We start from the raw sequence: 18584 nt of genomic DNA on the forward strand, positions 1-18584 counted from the left end.
AGCGCGTCTGGTCGGGAAACCAGGTGGCCCGGGTTCGAATCCCGGTCGGGGCAAGTTACCTGGTTGAGATTTTTCCGGGGTTTTCCCTCAACCCAATAGGAGCAAATGCTGGGTAACTTTCGGTGCTGGACCCCGGACTCATTTCACCGTCATTATCACCTTCATTTCATTCAGACGCTAAATAACCTAGATGTTGATACAGCGTCGTAAAATAACCCAATAAATAATAAAATAAAATAAAATAAAACACAAGAAAATATTCTCATACTATAAAAAGGCGTATAAAAATAAGGCTCCACTGCAAAACCTGCTTAATTCATGAAGGTAGTAGTGGTACACCGTATCAGAATGTACCTAATTCAACGACAAAATAATAAGAATGCATATTTTAAGGTTATTAGAGGCGCACGTTTTTTCAGTTAGTAATAACAGTGTTTGCAAACTTCAGCAAATTGATGAAGAAAAAATATTTTTCTCTAACTGAAGCAAACATAGTTTACATGTAGGCCTATACTCATTTCAACATTGAATTCGTTTTTATTTATTTATTTATTTATTTAGTACTGAAGCTTAGTTTACGAGTACTCACTTCAAAATTGAGTTTATTTATTTATTTATTTATTTATTTATTTATTTATTTATTTATTTATTTATTTATAAAATGAAACGAAGAAAACTGTAAGAAATTCATTATTGCATATTTTGACATTACAAAACAATAGCTGCTACCAGTAAAAATGAGCTGTGGCGGTCCTTCAGGTTAAATACATTTATAACTCTCTTCAGATTCGTATTAGAGATTTTATTTTTTCAGGCAAATTTAATAATAAATAGTTTATGTGTATAAACGTCATTAAATATTCTACATAAAAGCGCTAACATAAATGCAGTGTAATTTGCGAAGCCTTAAGAACGCTTACCGGTCAGAATGACCGATACAGTCCTTTTACTTAATCTACAATTAAAACATCATTATCTGCTAAACTAATTTAATGAATCTATTGACAATTTGGGTTCCAATAGAAAAGAATGTGTCCTTACAAACTTATATTAAAAAATAATTTCTTTACTAAAGGTTACTGAGATACATAAGTTTCTCATTTTTCTCAACATCTAAAATTTTGCATTTAGCAGATTTTGAAAAGGACCCCCCCCCCCCTCATATTTTATGTTATTCGTATATTTTTCCTCCTAATGGCGGGTACATGACTGCTCGCCATTCACTCAAATGCAGCTAACTGTGTAGATAAATTTGCCGATAAAGTCGTGTTATTCGCATGTTGAGGTCGTGAAGGGTTGACAAATAACTTCTCCGGAACTCGTTTCTATTTTCTAATCTATGTCAATATTTCCTTTAATAAATACAGGATTATAAAAGAAGCATTCCATATTCTGAGAGGTTGTAGCAGTCATCAACATCAAATAAACATGGGTCCTAAAATTGATATTTTCGAAGAAATAATTAGGCCTACCGTGAAACTGAGATTGAAACAACAGCATATCTTCCAATGTTAGTTCTAGTTCGTTTCTTGTTGTAATGCAATAAACATAAGAGTAAATAGGCATAATATATGACATACCCGAAAAAAACAATAGGCCTACCAATTTTGCTGCACTTACTTCTTCAAAGATATTAATTTTAGGACTTATGTTTATTAGAAATTTTTTTTCTTGTTTTGATGGATAGGATCTACTACCTCCACGGAAAATATTTTGCTTTGTTTTCAGAGACCTTGTATAACATTAAACAATAGTTTTAATATTGTTCTCGGTAAGGACACAAAACAATTAAATCTAGGAGAAATACTGCAGCTTGGTTGGCTGTCGATAATGCAAAACCAACGCGGGCATGATTTATAAAGTTTCAATACCAATTAAACACGTTGTTGATTTTTACATTAATAAAAAGTGCAATTCTGCGAATGTATATAAGTTAATACACTAAAAAATAAGCATCTTAACAGTTCTTCGAACTTTGGAGAGAAGTCCATCGTTTCTGGACCATGTTGAATGAGTAGGCCTAGTTTGTTTTGAATTATCAAACGAAAATTAGTACTAAATATAAAACGCTTTATCCTTTCGATATTAGCAATTATTAGAATACTAGATGCAATTAAGTTATATTCGTATTTAGTGTACTTTTTATATTCCAAGTGCATAAATGCATACAAAATTTATTTGAGTGCATGCTTTAGAGATTGAAGAGAACATAGGAAATAGTTTGTTAAAGAATTGAAAACAATTTAAGTTTAAAACAGCAACCATATCGACTGTCCTCGGCTTTAATGATCATTTTGACTCATGAAAAAACTAATTATATAACATCCCCTTTCAACAATATAAATATTCAGTTGAATAATCCCTGCAGTTGCAGTAAAATAGAATATTACTACTGCCACTACTAATACTAGTACTGGTATTACTACTACTATTACTACTACTACTACTACTACTACTACTACTACTACTACTACTACTAAGTTACTACTGATAGACTACTAGTAGGCCTAATAGTATCAGGCCTAACACAACAGCTACTAATGCTAATACCAAATTAGTACAGGTGTCACAACTACTAATAGTACTACTAGTATCACAAAGACTGCTAATACGAGTATTACAACTACTAATACTAGTACTAGTATTACAACAACAACTATACGTAATGTCGATTTTTTTAAGTTTGACGCTTTGTAAGATTTTAATTATTTTGTTTAGTTGGGCAAAGCAATTTGCGAACCCTATGATTATTATTGTATATTGTGAGCATGTGACTGTCGTCAATTGTTAATACAAATAATATAAAATAGAGGTGATGAAATTTTTGATTAGTGTTCTTCTATAGCAGTACTGAAAATAAGACTATAAGTTTGCTATCGCAACTAGAAAAGTAAAGTGAAGTCGAGGGTGAAGGTGTCGTTAGTGAGCGTGTATCACAACCAGTGTTTCAATAATGGAGAAGGAGACTTAAAGTTTTACAACGTCCTGGAAGACCTATGGTATGGAATATTGAGAATACACGTATAGTTTTGGAATTGAATCCACAAAAAAGTACTTTTAAGTTGTCAGAAAAACTTGGTTTGAAAAGGTATAATATATCGCTAGAAAATCATATAAAAGTTGTAGAACTATACTCACGAATTGACACCTGAACAGGTTCAACTCAGAATGGATATCCGTCGTCAGTTTATCGCTAATCCCGTGGATGGTAGATTTACCAGGAGAAATGTCACATGAGAGGAAATATAGACATATTATCGCAACCCTGATACCTCAGAAGAGTGTTTCGATCCCCGCCAGCATGCTAAAGTTGTCGTTAAACAAAATCGGTTCGGTCTCAAAGTAATGTTATGTGTATGGTGGAATTTAGAAGGTGTGGTTCACTTACAGTTCCAAACGGACATGCATTCGATGCGGATCTTATTCTCAACAGCTAGAACGAGTTAATGAAGTTTGAGAGAGAAGTACCCGTCAAGAATTAAGCGAAATAAATTTATATTGCAACAGGACAAAGCGAGACTCCATACCGCTCGAACAACTATAGAAAAAAAAAAAGGATTTGAAAGAATCGAACTACTACCATTTCCTTCAAATATCCCTGAACCTGTGTCTTCAGATTACTATCTGTTTCGATCCATGTCCCGCCTCCCGCGTAGAAAAACTTTCCAAAACTTGGAAGCTGTATCACAGAAGATTCGCATCAAAAACTAGAAACTGGTACCTTCGCAGGATAATAAACCTCGCTGAAAAGTGGCTCAAGACCATAAAAACTAATTGGCCTTTACTTTGATTAATTTCTTGTCACAATACATTTCAACTAAAATGTTGCTCCAAAGCCGACATTACTTATGAAGCAGTATCTGTACTGATACTAGAACCAAACAACAAATACTACTATTACTATTACCATTACTACTACTAACTAATATTACGAGTATGGCCCACTAGCCAACTACTAACAGTAATTCTGGTTCTAGCTCTAGTATTGTAACTACTTCTACTGATACTAATAGGTCTACTATTAGTGCAACTACCATTGCTGCTAATACTAGTATTACATCAATTACTACTACTTACAATAGTACTAATGTTACAACTAAGTTACTATTACTGATACTAGTACCAATATTAAAACGACTGCTATAATTTTGTTAACTGCCTCCCATTGGAGGTAGGCCAGAAGGACTCAGTGAACTCTCCTACATGAATTTTACAGTATTGAATGTTTTACATAAATATAGATACTAGCAGATCTACTAGTATTATAACTACTACTATTCATACTAGTGCTATTATTACAACTATTACCACTGTTACTGATACCAATAGGCCTACTGTTAGTATTACAACTAGGCCTACTACTATTTTACAACAAAAGAGAAACAACGCAATGAAGCAATAGTGGAAACAAAGTTACTCGCAAAAAACCTCATCTAAAACCATAAACTCATAAGTACTATGTGTCCGAAATCGAATCTGGCTCCTTTCCCTGAGAAGGTGATTGAATCAGGCTATTGTATTAATAAAATTCATACATAAAAATCGAAATAATTTTGAATTGTATTCGCATAGTTATGAAACAAAAGGTATGAATTCTTTGAGATTGTTTGAACCCAAATGCAACACTGCTAAAGTATTTAATCATAGTAGTAATTTTGGCCCAAGAATACGTAACAAATTTATATTTAAATATCCTAATCTTGTCAATTCTAATAGGTCTAGTATTAAATTTAAAATAATTATGAATTGATTTTATAAAAATTGAAAAATTGTAAAGTTAAATTCATATATTCTTATTGCGTAGTAGACATAAGTCAAATTGTATTAAATACTTCTTAATTTAAATTCAGGAATCCGCCCCTGAGCACGAGTTCTACCCTTTCAGGGGATAGCTAAAGTTTTTCTGTTTATTTATGTTTTATATTACAATTATTAGCAAAATAAATAAATAAATAAATAAATAAATAAATAAATTCTCTGAAAGGCCATTGCATAAACTCTTTTTGAATTACGGCTTAGTCTCAAAAGATCTTCAAATAATCGAATTCTTATTTCTTTGATGAAGAATCGTGACATAAACGAACGAAAACTAGGTGTAAAAACTAATAATGATACAGATTTTAGTGCTAATAGTGACTCATCTCTTCGAACCAAATGTTATAGAATCTATCAGGGATCGAATTTTCAATCTTTCTGTTTGTAACCATGAGGTAATTTTACTACGATTGCATCTTAAAATTAATAATCAGGAATTCAATTTGGATTTTACCCAAAATCTGCTTCACATTTCCTTCGTCTATCAAAGATGCCATGGAGTTAGTTAAAGATCGAACCAAAGCACTTTTAAAACAAGTCGTCAGTCTACTGAACTACGACTATATTTAACAAGTAGGCCTAGTAATGGAAAGTTTAGCCTACATTTGTGCCGCATTCTAGTTTAGCTCAGTTTACTAATAGCTGTAAACGTATGGCTTAATCTAAGCAATACGTCTTCTTTACCTGAAAATTTACACAATAAGAATGCCGTTACTTTCTACGCGCTTCCAACTTCAATCAATCTTGGTCTACTTTCAAAAGACGAAGACAGTTGTTCCAGTAGTCTGTCTTGTCTTAGCGACTAAGCTTAAACGTGGGAATATCGTCACATAAAACCTGATTGGGATGCTGGAGTTGGTAACCTTGTTTGGCCACTCTTTGACAGTTGGTCCATGTAGAAAAGAATACCTTTGCTCTGCAGCAGCCTGGCTTGCACAGAGCTGATGCTGCAGAGATGTCCAGTTGCAGCATCAATGGAGCCATCTCCCCTCCTCTCCCATCCTTGCTCAACACCGGTCAGCTTCTAGCTAGTTCACTCTTGCTGCCTTGTCTTTTGCAAGAAGAGTGTGGACATTGATGCAGTCTCTTCAAGTAACGGATATTTCGATGTAAGTATTCTGTAAGAAAACAAGAATAGTATAAAAAAACTTGCCTCGCTATTGTTAAGATGTGTCTTCTTTTAGAACCGTAATCTTTTATTATTAAAACGGTTGATATTCTCTCAAGCAGCTGTGCTTCCATCGTATTTCATGTTACTGCAATAATTTTTCATTTCAAATTTAACACAGTAACTTGAACATATTCCTTAATTCAAACAGAACATCTCTGACATTTGAGCATGTGCGTCAATGCAATATTCGTTATGATATTTGCAGTTCTCGAAACATTCCCACATCCTTGTACCTACCTGTTCATTCTATAATTTACGTAAATATAATAAATACGTAAATATATAATTTCTCCCTTATAATTGAAAGCATATAATTTTCATTTTACTATCATTTACGACTACATTGATTTAGTTTTGATCAATCTATTTAACAGCTGATTTATTAATATAATTGTTCATTAATTGCCCATATTATCTACTTCATTGAGGCGATATTTTTACAGAGCAGCGTACAAGCGGCGAGTATGAGGATTTCGTGTTAATTCGCTGAGCCGCGATCAGAACGGAGCACATGGTCACTTTCTCTCTCTCTCTTTTAAAAAATGGCGGGTTTTACGTTACTCCCAATACGCTTTCATTGACAACACAGCGGCAGCGCCTGCTCTCCCCTCGTCCCTAGCCGCCCCTAGCTCTTCGCACCTATTTATCTTTTTTCCTTCCTTTTTCCCCCTTTACAACTCGCAAACGTCATTATTCTTAACTGCTTGTTTATGTGCGCGGTTCATTTACCACACGGATGTTTCTATCCTGTCATTATGAATCACATCTTTGTTTTCGTATTTTAGAGGTTCAGTGTTCGATCGCAAAAGACTGTGTGCCAAAACAGTGTTCTTTTTTAATTTTTATATAATCCCTTTAAAATTCAAGTAAAATACTTTTAAAGCAACTGCAAACACGATAGCAGCCTTCCAATCTAGACATTATGCTAGAATTTGCGAACGACTTTATGATGAGCTTGTAGTAAAACCAGAGCCAAACATTACTAATAAAGAAAATGTTAATTCATAGGCCTACTGGCCTTTTGCTTTCTTAAATCATCTACAAATGAATGTCACTAATTCCTTACTAACAAAAAAACTGCCAGCCTTTATACCTCTATACCGGTAATATTTGTTGTTTTTGTCTCATCTTGAATATACAATCATCTGCGGATTAATTCCACATTAAATAAAGCAACCTTGAATTACATATTAGTTTTAAAGATCAACAAATATCTACTACAAGAATTGAATTAGCGATAGAACACATCTAATTTTCCATTATACTAGTTAAAATTAGGAATTTTAAATTTATTAAAAATAAATTAATCTAGTTCATCATTATTATTATTATTATTATTATTATTATTATTATTATTATTATTATTACAGTAATGTTTAATACATTATTACCTTAATTACTACATCATTACCATAACATCACAATCATTGTCATTATTAACTTTGAAATCCTTAATGGGACAATAAGATTAAACTTATACCGCGAGAGTTTAAAAAATCAATATAGGAGTTTGCTGCTAAAGATGTTTATTTATACCTTTAACCAACACTAAATATCCATAGTATGATCATGTGATCTATGTAGCGGAATATCAGAGACTGAGACAACACAGTGAAACCACTTGACTAGGGACATAAGCTACCTACAGACCTACATTATTAGGACTCACATTCCTTAGCTAGAATCGAGGACAGTTTAACTGTGTTTGTAGTAAAAGTAAAGGGTGTTTATTATTATTATTATTATTATTATTATTATTATTATTATTATCATTATTATTATTATTAATACAATCTTGAAAACCATATCAAAGATTTAAATAAATTCAATTCTACATTAACCACTCACTACGTACTCGTAAAATAAAGTAGTGAGTTATGAAATAGATTATAATAGATAATAAATAAGGCCTAATATAATTTTATTATTAATATTGTTTTGTCAAAAGTCTCAGTGAACTTTCTGGAAAGTAAACATATATGCTGACTATTCAATTAAAGTGTTAGAATTATATGGCCCGTCCGTACTTATCCTTTTCCGACAATCGTGTCTCTTTTAATAGACCTATTTAGTCATAATTATAGGATCAATATTATAAATAAAGGTATGAAAATTTAATTTGGAATTCCATTAACCTACAGGAACGAGCTTTGTGAAGTAATTATAACGTAAATTATGTGTGTATGATTATACAGTACATGTATATAATTTTTTTATAATATGGCCATGGTAATCGTTCTGGCGCTTGTGTAGGGCCTTTAAGTTTGTCATACTTTCTGTGGATGCTAACTTTCTGTTCAATGAAATAACTTCGAATCATTCCTTAACTAATTCTGGCTTACAGATCTCAATGAAAATCATAAGACTATAAAAGCTTTTGAAAATCTTTAACGAGATATTCAGACGTATTAAAATCATTCGTTTATGAAATCAATATAGTCTAAATAATTATTGTATTACTTTGCTAAGTATGATTGACATGCAGACCATACCATTTAAGTGACCCTTTGTGATAGCCTGTCAGTGTCTACACGCCGATGGATAGCGCGGTACTAAACTAAATAAAATCTTCTACCACTTGCAGTTCTGGGTAACCGGTGACGTTCTGCGGTTACAAAAATTGATTTGTCTGTCGGCGAAATGATCTTCCTATATTTCAGGTTCCTTTCGTTTTTATAGTTTAATAATTTCCTAGGCAAGCGGTTAACTGATCTCCTCTGAACGTGATGACTCCATTTGACTGGTATTTTTTTATTTCTGTTAACATTTCTTTGATATGCCATTTTTTCTGATTTCCTCACTTCTTATTCTATCTTGCAAAGTCACTCCACTTAACTAGCATAGAAATCTCAACTTGAACAGTTAATTATGTGTTTACCATGTTGTTCGAGGATTCTTCCATAGAAGAGCTAGTTTAGAAATAAAGTTGTTGTAGGGCCTATCTAGTTTTAATTTCTTTCCTCGTGCATTTTCCAACACTCCATTTGATCTGTTATATTTTACTAAATTTGTCTCAACATCTTTTGGTTTTCAAATTGAGATATGTATGACTTCCCAAGTGCACAAAATCTGTTAGGTCTACTTGTTATTTGTTATTTTGTTATTTATCAGTATTTTAACTCTTCCCTTGTTCTCATTGTATTACTCATCTTCTCTTTGTCTTTCTCTGCCTTCTCTGGCAACGGAACTGGTACATGGCTTCAAAGTGTTGGACGTCTACACATCTCAAAGATTTTAAGATACTTTTCTTAAATAATTGATTACTTTCATGGTATTGAAGGCGGTACGGGATTTAAAAATCTTTGTACTTTGTCATAGATGTGTAGACATCCAACATTTTGAAGCCATGTGTCAGCTCTGTTGCCAGAGAAGGCAGGGAAAGACAAGGATACGATGGGTAATTAATACAAGTACAACTGGGACGGAACAATGAGAACAAGGGAAGAGTTAAAATTCTGATAAATAAGAAAATTATTGAAGTGTTTTTCCGGTTGTTGCCATTGACTTAGCTTTATCTTTTGAAATTTTTATGTTGTAAGTTTAAAAACCGATTGTTGCAAATCATCTTCACTTTCTGCCATCAGGCTTTGGTCATCTGCAAAAATTACTGTTAGGCCTAAATAAAAAAAAGATGAATAAAACAAAATAAAGACCTTATTTACAAATTCGCTGCTGAAATCTTGAAGTCTTCCGGAAGCACTATATATATAGGCCTACAGAACTTCAATCTGAGTGTGCAACCATTTTAGGACATTTCCATAAACGCCTATGCATTTATTTCGTACAAAAGCCACTCTTGCATGGATGATAAACTGTGAATATCTTGCATTAGTTGCTTCCTCGCATGAAACTGTAATAGACTGTTATAGTTCACCTGACACAACGATATTCCTCGCAAGAGACATACGTTACGGATATTAGGTAGGTCCACCAGTGTGCATAGAGTCTGCCATTAATATAAGCCGTCCGCTCCTATATGCAGAGACTAAGAGCATTCGTCACATTTCAATCCGGCACGAGATAGCCACAGGGGTCAGACTACAGTTCCTACAAGCAAGGTCCCTACTTCGAATCGATTTTCTCGACTCCTGTGACACGAACAACATAGAATTTGCGTGCTTTCTCCTTCACAGTGTGAAACTAATTATTTTGTAATGATGCATGTACATTGTGCACACAAACAAGAAGTTCAGTTAAGAACTTAATTGCGAAATATAATAGATTATAATAATTACATTGGTCATTCACTTCATAGACTATGCAATCACAAGTGTATATTAACATCATACTTTGTGTATAAAATTTCAGTTCAGAATACTAATAATGTAATAATAATAATAATAATAATAATAATAATAATAATAATAATAATAATAATTGTTTTCGCTTATTGTTACTGAGTTAGCTTATATTCATACATATTTTATTTAGTACTTTCATTCTTATTTCAACATCTTTTCAACTGTTATAGAAAATCTCCCAAAATACGCTAGGCCTACATAGAACTATTTATGCATATATTTTGTTATTTTCCAGAACTAAAATGGAGCATTCTCTTTTTATTTTTTTATTTTAGTACGTTATTTTACGACGCTTTATCAACATCTTAGGTTATTTAGCGTCTGAATGAGATGAAAGTGATAATGCCGATGAAATGAGTCCGGAGTCCAACACCGAAAGTTACCCAGCAGCATTCTGTTATTAGATGTTTCATAATTTCGTTAATTCCTTCCAAATGACTTATTGTTATTATTATGTTGTTATTATATATATTATTATTTTTATTGTTATTATTATGTTGTTATTACATATTATTATTTTTATTGTTATTATTCTTTTATTGTTAAGCTTTGAAATATAATGAGTTCTCCTATGTTGGACATGTCAGTTCAATTAATTATTCCACAGTAGCACAACTCCCCGATGATATAATTAGTAGGGGGCGGATTCATATTTACTAAAAACGTCAAAATATGCATGCACGTAGACTCTATGCACTTGAAAACCAGGATTTATGCACTAAAAGTAACAAAATATGCACTGTTAAAACTGAGAAAAAAAGTTATTTTATTTTAAGCAAATTGCTCTTTATTGATGATTTTCCCGTTATACATAAGAATATTGAAACATAACTTCATTTATTTCTGCTGGAGTTGCATATTTTTCTAAATTATCAAGCAATATGATTTTTCCTTTTGTCCACAAAGAAATCAATAGCGCTACAGCCCTTTAAGGGCCCAGACCGATTAGCCGGCTGCTGACTTCACGTCCACATGCCCAAGGTGAGGTGCACGATCATCTAACCAGAATGAAGGTATTGTGTGATTAACACGATGATACACCTGCAGTTATAGCTGGCTTTCGTAACCGGATTTCGCTACCTATCGCAGCTCTCCAAGTGCATCAGGATTCTGGGTGGGCACCGGTCTCATACACCGGTAGAAATTTCATGACAACATTTTTTCTCCAATGAGGACTCGAACCAGCGCGCATTCCGTAACGTGAATTCTAGGCATTCTGCGGAGACTTCTATTGTCCACAAGAATTTTTTTAATTGATGAGAAGCTCCTTTTAACATCATAGAATCAACTATACATTTGATTATAGTGTGCTGTGTTGATTGCCGCGGAATTGCCCACAGTGATTCACTGATAACAGTGCATTGTCTGTATGTTGTCATAGGCCTATTGCAATAAATAACATACAACTGTAATGTGTTTCTATGTCTGCGTTTCCTCTGTATTCCTTCCCTTTCTGATTTTCCGTATTATTAAGATTGGTTTAAGCACTATAATGCTTAAAAACAACAAAATATGCTTTTATATGCGGTAAAGTTGAAATAGGTCTATGCATTAATCTCTTAAATATGTATAAATATTCACTATAAAATCTTGACATTTGGTTGGAAATAACTTGATACGCATTTATATAGGCCTGATGGTACCATATGATTTGCAACTAAGGAATAAAACATGAAAATATTATAAAATCCGCCCTCTAATGATTAGTATGACACAGTATTATAGTAATCACACAAAAAAGAGGATACTGGCAGAATCTCTATAAATGAAATATAATTTTCTCTTACTTACTGAGAATTGAACCTGGGCCACTAGAAACGGTAGGGCTTGAACTGAAGCAAAGGATGGCTTTATTACTACTTGCAATTTTACAATTTCCGAAGGAGGAACGAATTACAAATCTAATTCGCTGCAAAAGACAATAATTACTAGTTAGTTATGGACAGTTTCTCACACGTGGTGTTCACCACTAGACCGCATTTCAACTTGAACTGTAATGCTACGTGGTTGACATGGGGCACCAAGACACGGGCCTCTGTCTAAAGAACAAATATTAATTCACAACAAGAACGACTTCGTTCTTCTTCTGCGTTGCTGGACAACGTATAAAATATAAAGAAATTTCATTTGATGAAAGAGAACATATCTTCTTTGTCAACTGTATAGTTTCCATGGCATAGGTCTATGGTAAATCCTATAAAATAATAAACGAACAAGAATAGGCGTATTGAAAACTTTTAATCTATTGAAAATAATTTCAAAACATTGATATATTTTTCAATTTAAGGTTTTGTATTGAATTTGGTGGTAACGGAATGGAATATAGGCCGATTTGAAGGACGTGAGGTAATTTTTAGAAGTTATGCTGTTGGCCTAGCAAGAGCTAACGCAAAGCGCTATCATACAGGAAGCTTCCTAACGACATAACAGAGGGGACGAGGGCTTACGCACGTTATAGCACAGGGCTGTCCATATACAAATACACAATACCTAAGAATCATAGCATCACAGAATTTAGGCTATATTTGTGTGTTTGAAAATAATTTTGTGGCGCTTCTGTTCTTTCATAGCTCTCAAATATCTTTCACAGCAAATGGATTAAAATATAAGGTTAGTTCTAGGTTGTCACACAAAACAATATATTACTACAATTAGGGTTACTAAATATATTGGTCCACACCTGTGGAGTAACGGTTAGCGCGCCTGGCCGCGAAACCAGGTGGGCCGGGTTCGATTCCCGGTCGGTGCAAGTTACCTGGTTGAGGTTTTTTCCGGGGTTTTCCCTCAACCTAATATGAGCAAATGCTGGGTAACTTTCGGTGCTGGACCCCGGACTCATTTCATCGGCATTATCACCTTCAGCTCATCCAGACGCTAAATAACCTAAGCTGTTGACAAAGCGTCATAAAATAACCTACTAAAATAAAAAAAATAAAAAAAACTAAATATATTCCGTAGAAAGAAAGTCGTGGGCTCGAGATTCACCTGGGCACGCATGTACAGTATCTGTCTTATGTTGTGTGGAGACTCAGAGACGTGGCGAAGATGTGATGATTATGATGACAACACTTTGTAATTTTAAATGTTTCTGACAAGCACGTGGGACTGACATATCTACTAGGCTACTACTACTATCAATCATCTAGGAAAGATTGGAGCTTTAACCTCCTGTAGGCCTCCAAGACCTGCAATGGGGAGTGTTATAAGTTGTCATATTGAAAGCATATGACGAGTCCACTGCAAAAAGGGGGAATGTCGAATGGATTGCATTTTGCAGGAAATGCAATTTAAACTTTGACATTCCTAGTCTTTGTATGGTACCGGTATACCAATTCTTCAGCTCATTGTAGATCTGGAACTATCATCTTTCTTGCAGTGCAACAAAGTGTAATTCTCTTTGATCTATAGTACTGAACCTTAACCTCATTTTTCTCAAATTTACGACATCCCCCTTTTTGCAGTGGGCTCTTCATATTTGTGTATATAAAATGTTTTCTATTATCCGCAACCGCACTTCGTATCGAGTCCAGTACAGGAAATGACTCATGTTGTACACATGATAATTATTGCTAAGTGTCACGTGACCGTGTGTGCAGTTTACAGCTGTCAGTAGAGACCCATCGTATAAATAGCCATTTTGTGAATGGATGTGTATCAGGTTATTCTTGACATTTATCAGTTACAATTAGATAGGTGAGTTTCAGCTTTCTCTTGAAAATAGAATCTTTAGGCCAATGTGTGATTCATGCTTTCTTACAAATTCCGGGAGTGAAGTGTAAAGCTCTTTTCTGCTAAGTTCCCCTGGTGAGGAGATTCCAAGTTGTAATATACGATACACAGACTTGTAAATAAATTCAAAGGTAATATTGGGAAACATTGGAACGTTCTCCTAGGAAGTCAACACTCAATCTTGCTCAATAGGTTGGGATTTTCAAAAGCATTAAAATCGAAACTGTATTAAGAAAATAACAGTCATAGGCCTACATGAATTGTATGATTCCAAGGCAAAAGACGATGTTAATTTTTGACGAAAATGAGATTTAGTGATATGTTATGCAATGTTATGTATCTTGTCGGTATCTTTATTGTGGCAAAAGATGGCGTGCATACATCTACTACTTCTCACTAACTCGTTCTTATGAAATATAATTACTATAACATTATACGATCGTTCAAACTTTAAATGCTCGCTCCTGGAAAACTGCCAGAAATGACGTATCACACTTTACCTTAGAGCTACAGAGTTTCATTCTGCTATATCTGTTGCTAGTCTAAATTTCTGCAAAAGAATCCTAAATCGGTTTGACGATTCAGAAATTGACCCATTTCACAAATTTTGCTAAGGAAGCTTGGTTTTACCTTCACGTAAGGCTAAATACGCAAAAAAAATATTTTAAGCCTTCTAGATTTTTGGAAAAGTAAGTATTCTCCAGGAAGTTCCTCATAATAATTCTAAAATCGGTATCTGGTGTCATATTCGAGTTGTAAGGATACTAGAATCCACCTTTTATGATAACACTGTACATGGTTTTGGTGTTGAACTGAGATCCTTCAACTATTTTTCGGAGGATTTACTGAGGAAGAATGTTGCATGCAATTTTCACCAGGATTTTGCCACTGTGTTTACAATGAAACGTTAGACGACATAAAGGTTTCTACGGGGAGTGAATAATTATCAAAACTTTATTACTCTTTCGAGTTCCTGATTTAACAAAATACTATTTTTACTTTAAGGGCGATATAAAGGATAAAGCATACAGAACAAACCTCCTGTCTTATATGAACTGAAAGTAAACACCCGCAGAAAAATTATTTCAATTATACAACAGGAACTGGGAGTGTTAAGAACTATTTCTTAAAAATGTAACCTATCCTTAATTTGTGTACGTTTAAGAAAATTTTTACATCTTTATTTCTACATTTTCAACATCTTCTTTAATTCTGACGAATTTCTTTTCTTTCCTATCATGTAGGCCGATTAAGCCTAGTGACCTGTTACGGTCTCACTCCATCGTTTTAGCGGACGACCGAAATATCTTTCTCCTAAAGGACGGTAGTTTATTATTTGGCGTGGTATTCTTTCTTGTAGATAGAAATTCTGTGTATGATTTTTAATTTTCTCCAAAATAGGATACATTTTTAATTCTTTCAAAATATCTAGTATAGCTCGCAGATCTTATTAAACATTTCATTTGATTGGCCGTGGTTCGGTGTTCGTCACATTTACGTAGGCTATTGGCCAAACTTCCATACATGAAAATAGGTCTCGATAATGTTTTATAGGCTTTGACTCTTGTGCGTTTTTGGACATGGACAATAGAATGTTTGAAAATGTTATTAATAATATTCATTCCATGATTGAAACAATTCACTTTTGTAGAAATATAATTTTCTTGTTCACAGCTTAAATGGTAACTCAAATATTTAAAATATGAGACTCGTTCTCCAAGTATAATTTTAAAGGAAATTTTGCTGCAATGATGTTTTTTATCCAGGTTTTCCTGTTTTGAAACTTGAAAGCCATTCTTAAGTTCTTCCAGCTGGTTGCTAGCCAAGAGGAAGCAAGTCCAGTAATGGGTTTGCCAGCTTTAGCCTCTGGACTGGCTTGAAGGATGCACCATTTCCTTCGCATCTACAGGAACGGCTATACCGCCGTGACTCGGTTACTATTACCTTTACAAAAGAATTAGGGTGCATCACTAGGCCTTACACCCCTTCTGATGAGTAATTTGTACAAATGGAGTATCAGTATGTGGATTTAATTTTACTGTAAAAATGGTATCTCTATATTTTCCTTGTGTTATCAATGACGGGCAGCGTTGTATTCCAGATAGGCTTACTGATAATGGCGGAAGGTACACTGCGGCATTCACGGACCACAGGACGCGAAATGATTTATGTGTGTACATATGTTCATATATATGTATAATTTTAATTTAGAAACGATGCGATTTAAGGATTTCTAAGAATAAAAGAGAAATGATATCATGTTGAAATTTTGTAAAATGGTCTCAGCGCCTTCGTTCTTATCTGGTATTGAATCGTGACCCATAAGGAGTAATGGTAAAAGATTATAAATTAAAATCTCAGGCAAATTTCGGTTTATAAAAAACATAAATAAAACCAGAAATTCAGTAAGGAAACTGAAAGGTAGATCTAAAAAGAAATCCAATGAGGAAACTAAAAGGTGCCGCTAATGATAATATAAAATTAAATAAAGCGCTAGAATGCAAAGAATATCACTAACCATAATTAAAAATAAGTATCAGAATACCAAGGAGAATATGAAAAGAATAGCAATGTATGCTACAGGATTCTTCCCTTGAAAAATAATTACCAATTTCATACCGATAGTGTTTAATGATGAAGTATGTGTCTCCAGGAGATATTCAGCTACTTTGAAACGTATGCAATTATCATTTTTATGAGGGAAGGGAACTTAGATTCTGAGTAGGCTTAACTAAAAATTCCATAAAATAATTACGGAAATATGTTGTTGTGCAACGAAATTAAAACCAGTTAATTAATTAAGTGTGGCATAGAATTGTTTGAACATTACTCTTACAAGTTGATTTTCATGTGTTAATCATCCTAAAAGGAAATATAACTTCATTCGATTTAAAATTAATTGTTGAATAGATTAAAATACTACATATATGTTCTTACCGTCATCAGTATTTCCCAGTATATTTAATATTAGCTGCACATGCTATAAGCTTCAGAAATAATATTCTTCCTCTTCATGTTAGCCTATACGTTCGAGATTATTTATTTTCGTTAAATTTTCAGCCAACTAGGCATTATGTTCTAGTAATGAACATACGGAAACATCAGAATTCTCAAGTTAGTAGGTCATTCAAAATCTTTAAGTGAGAAAGACAAATGTTAATTTCTTTCACCAGGAATCGATTCCGGACCATAATGTTATGTAGTCATAAATGTCAGTTTTGAGTCAAAGTATGAAAAAATCTTAGATTTAATATTTATGTAGCCACTTGAGGCACTAGGTTTCAAAATCCGTCTTATCCACGAAATTGTTTTAGCAGTAGTTTCGGAATCTATTCCCTTTTCTCTGTCGCTCTATTGACATATGATGTTCTAGACTATGTTTTATCCCCTTTATTTGAAAAGATTTTTAATCCACTAGTGTGTAAGTTCCAAACCCACATTGTCCATGTTGTTTCCATTAACCGCCTCATCCCCATGCAACCATAATGGATTTAGATGATGATGGTCCCATAATGCTCTTTATCCATTTGTATCTTGTTTAAGAGAAGAATTTGGTTGGTATTTAAAAGTTTATCAACGTAATCCGATACTGAAATTAGACAGTATGGGGCGTATTTTATTTTATAGTTAGTCAGCACTGCAACAGTTACAACATAGAGTTTAGGGTGTTTGTTATACTGTGTAAGGTGATGTCTGTCTGGCATACTAAGTTTTCTTTTTTGCTTCATTGTAGTATAAATAATTCAAATGTAAGATCAGCACCATCAATTTCCTATTTTATTTTCATATTTTACATTTTACACTTCACATTCAGATCAAGAGCCTTTTTTTCATTTAATTAATTGTCTTCTATTTTCTTCATTAGGCTAATGACTTATGATAACATATCTTTGGTAGAAATAATAATAAAATTTAATTACATTTCGAGTAAAGTATTTTTCAGCTTAATATTTTATAAGACACATAAAGAAACAGACATTCATTAAATAGCTTTTTTTTTAAAGAATTATTGCATTTTTCAGTGTACGACTCCAACCAACATCTTATACAAAATATTATGTCTTATTTTGTTATCATCCTTAAAGTTTGAAAAGTGGAACTTTGCAGACTGATTTTCTTCTTCTTTGTTGATATTTTAAACACACATGTGCAAGCAGATTATCAAACGAGCTGTAACATAAATTCAAGTATTTCTATGTCACAATTAAATCATTAGAGTATGGTCACTTCTGAAAATATGGTAATCTATAGCGAATCCTTGGCCTCATTCTGCCAAATATTATCTCGATATTACCAGTTCCATCAACGCTAAATAACGTAGTAGTTGATAGAGTGTCATTAAATAACCAACTAAAAAAATCCAATAAGATGACAAAAATACTGTATCTTACACATTGGTTGCGGCTAATGGATGAGAAGAGAAATTAAGGTGTCAATGTATTCGACATCAGTTAATTTATTCGAATATAAGCAATCACGGAAAGGAACATCTAGGAGTTCCGGATGAGATATATTAATATTCTTTGGAATTAAAACCAAAGCTCTTACGTCATTCGGAAAGCGTAGAA

General features: G+C 33.4%; 2 long non-coding RNA genes across 4 annotated transcripts in view; one reads left to right on the forward strand and one right to left on the reverse strand.

Moving 5' to 3' along the window:
* The window catches only part of LOC138701466 (uncharacterized), a 511465-nt gene that overhangs the window by 43453 nt on the left and 449428 nt on the right, over positions 1 to 18584 (reverse strand). For all 3 annotated transcript variants that reach the window (XR_011332595.1, XR_011332594.1, XR_011332596.1), the window contains one exon: positions 5725 to 5933. This is a non-coding gene — a long non-coding RNA (uncharacterized lncRNA). The remainder of the gene's footprint in view (positions 1 to 5724; positions 5934 to 18584) is intronic.
* The window catches only part of LOC138701467 (uncharacterized), a 39749-nt gene continuing 27024 nt past the window's right edge, over positions 5860 to 18584 (forward strand). Inside the window, exon 1 of the long non-coding RNA XR_011332597.1 lies at positions 5860 to 5924. This is a non-coding gene — a long non-coding RNA (uncharacterized lncRNA). The remainder of the gene's footprint in view (positions 5925 to 18584) is intronic.

This window comes from Periplaneta americana, chromosome 6 (genome assembly GCF_040183065.1).
Source record: "Periplaneta americana isolate PAMFEO1 chromosome 6, P.americana_PAMFEO1_priV1, whole genome shotgun sequence".
In the NCBI taxonomy this organism is placed as follows: Eukaryota; Metazoa; Arthropoda; class Insecta; order Blattodea; family Blattidae; genus Periplaneta; species Periplaneta americana.